At 47.1% G+C, this 2,643-nt stretch overlaps 1 protein-coding gene across 3 annotated transcripts in view; it reads left to right on the top strand.

Moving 5' to 3' along the window:
• CARF (calcium responsive transcription factor) overlaps positions 1-2,643 on the top strand; it is a 98,009-nt gene that overhangs the window by 88,781 nt on the left and 6,585 nt on the right. The window lies entirely within an intron of this gene.

The raw sequence follows: 2,643 nt of genomic DNA, 5'->3' as shown, positions 1-2,643 counted from the left end.
CCGGTGCCGCCCGCAGCAGCAGCCTACCCTGACCATGCACACACATCCGGGGAGCACATGCCCCCATGCCTTCCCTGGGAGTGCGCACAGTGGCGGGAGAGTAGTGGTGGACAGGTTTTACTCAACCTGGTGAGATGAGTAGTGGGGTACCCCAGGGCTCAGTCCTCAGGCCTGCACTAACATCTTCATTAGCAACTTGGACGAGGGGGTGGAAAGCATGCTGTCCAACTTTGCTGATGACACTAAGATGTGGGGCAAGGCGGACACACGTGAAGGGAGAGAGAGGCTGCAAATAGCTTTAGACAGACTACAAAAGTAGGCAGATAAGAATAGGATGGGATTCAACGTAGACAAATGCAGGGTGCTGCACCTTGGGAGAAGGAATCCACAGCATATATACAGGCTGGGGAGTTCCCCTCTTGAAAGCACAGACGTGGAACAGGATCTTGGAGTCGTTATTGACTCCAAGATGAACATGAGCCACCAGTGCCAGACCGCAGCCAGCAAGGCCAGCGATACCTTGTCATGCATCTCAAGCCAGTCCAGAGAGGTGATACTCTCCCTCTATGTGACTTTGGTCAGGCGGCAGTTGGAGTATTGCATCCAGTACTGGGTGCTGCACTTCAAGAGGGATGTGGCCGGCCTGGAGAGGGTTCAGAGGAGGGCCACCTGCTTGGTGAGAGGGCAGCAGGACAGGTCCTATTAGGAGAGACTAAGGGACCTGAAGCTGTTCAGCCTCAGCAAGAGGAGGCTGAGGGGGGACCTGGTGGCTGCCTACAAACTCATCAGGGGAGATCAACAGCAAATAGGTAGAGCCCTTTTCTCCCCAGTGGTGACCTGGGATGACGAAGAACAATGGTAACAAGATGATGGAGAATAGGTTTAGGTTAGAGATCAGAAAGCAATTTTTTTACAGTTAGGGTGGCCAAAATCTGGAACTAGCTTCCCAGGGAAGTAGTCCTCGCCCCTACCTTGGGCAAATTCAAGAGGAGGTTGGATGATCACCTGTCTGGGGTCTTGTGAACCCAGCATGCATTCCTGCCTGTGGCAGGGGGTCAGGCTTAATGATCTATTCAGGTCCCTCCTGACCCTAGCTACTATGAAACTGTGATACTCTCCCTCTGCGGCTCCCTCCTGCACTCTGCCCCACCTGTCCCAGCTGGGCAGGGCCTGCCCCAGCCCCACTCCCTCACCACAGAAGCCTCAATCTGTCCCCCCTCAACCCGTTCCCTCCTCTCCCCCCACAACAGACTTACCAGTCGGATGCTGCTCCCTAAGCTGCTGGGCTGCATATTGGCAATCAGATCCATATTGGCTAATATGGGTCATTGGTATCAGCCTAAAAAATCTTTATCAATGCACCCCTACCAGGAACTCATCTGTCTTTCCATGAACATCCAAAATTGCAAATCTCTATCCTTTCCTCTATCCATGTTCTTCAGGGATGCTTTCCATGCCTCCTCTTCCCATTCCCCCTCAATCAGTCTCTTGTAACCTTGCTTCCTCTTCTCTCCCTCTTTCACCCCTTAATCCATTAATGTCAGGTACTGGGGGTCTGCAGTGCTCCTTCAAGGCATTAAAAACTTATAAAACTCTTTAAAATAACCATTACTGCCCCTTCTCTGTTTTTGTGGGATGCTTCCTATTAATATCCCTCTTCTATGTGCTCTGTGTCCTGAATTCCTGCCTTTTCTGCTCTTAGCCACTTTATTGTTCGTTTCCCCCTCTTCATGCTGTGGAAATGACATTGCTCCAGCCCTCTGCTCTTTCCCAGCCAACTGTATCATTTTAATGGAGCAGCAGTTCAGGACTGCTTTGCCCTTTATGCCCACCCTCCTCCTGGGAATATGCGCTATTGGGGGAATGCTAATACTAAACACAAACAGTACATTTTAATTTAAGCTTGCAGTTAAGAGCCATCAAAGCTGAAAGTGGCCATGAGGCAAAAGGTTGGACACTTCTAACTGATGTCTGTTCTTTGTAAGTCATGTGAAAGGAGCCTGGGATTGCATAAAATCTCTTCATGTATTCAGTAAATTAGGAGTAGGGATTCCTCCAACACCAGCATACAGTATAACTTAATAAGGCCAAAGTCCTTGCACTTTGTTATTGAGAGAGTCAATACCAAGGTGGATAAAAATCAACTATTTTTTTAATTTAAAAAAAATCAATATTTTTTTTATAAATTTAAATCAGATTTTTTTATTTAATCTTTTTATTTTTTAAGATTCATTAAAACTGTTTGTTTTTATATAGGTTTACTTAAAAAAAGTAAAATAAGTTAAAGCTCAAAGATAGCATCATGGAATAGGGATTATAACTTTTAATTATATACTATTTGAGACCATATATTCATATAACCTTTTTAGAAAAGTTTTGTAAATAGGTCACACCAGGCCATGGACTAATTAGAAGCCCAATCTTACAGGGTTCCCAGAGCCTCCTTTATAGATTAGTAAAGATTAAAGAAAACCATTGTACCCAATGGGGCTCAGTGCTCAGTCTAGAACAATGGTCACCAACCAGTCGATCGCGACTGACTGGTTGATCACGGAGCCTCTGGCAGTTGATCTGAGGCTGGGGGCGTTGAGTGCACGCATGCCCACATGCACCCCCCACCAGCCCAGCAGGTCAGACCATGGG

This window comes from Gavialis gangeticus, unplaced genomic scaffold (assembly GCF_001723915.1).
Source record: "Gavialis gangeticus isolate Ggan-Ray unplaced genomic scaffold, GavGan_comp1, whole genome shotgun sequence".
In the NCBI taxonomy this organism is placed as follows: Eukaryota; Metazoa; Chordata; order Crocodylia; family Gavialidae; genus Gavialis; species Gavialis gangeticus.
This window is presented reverse-complemented; position numbering and strand designations above follow the sequence as displayed.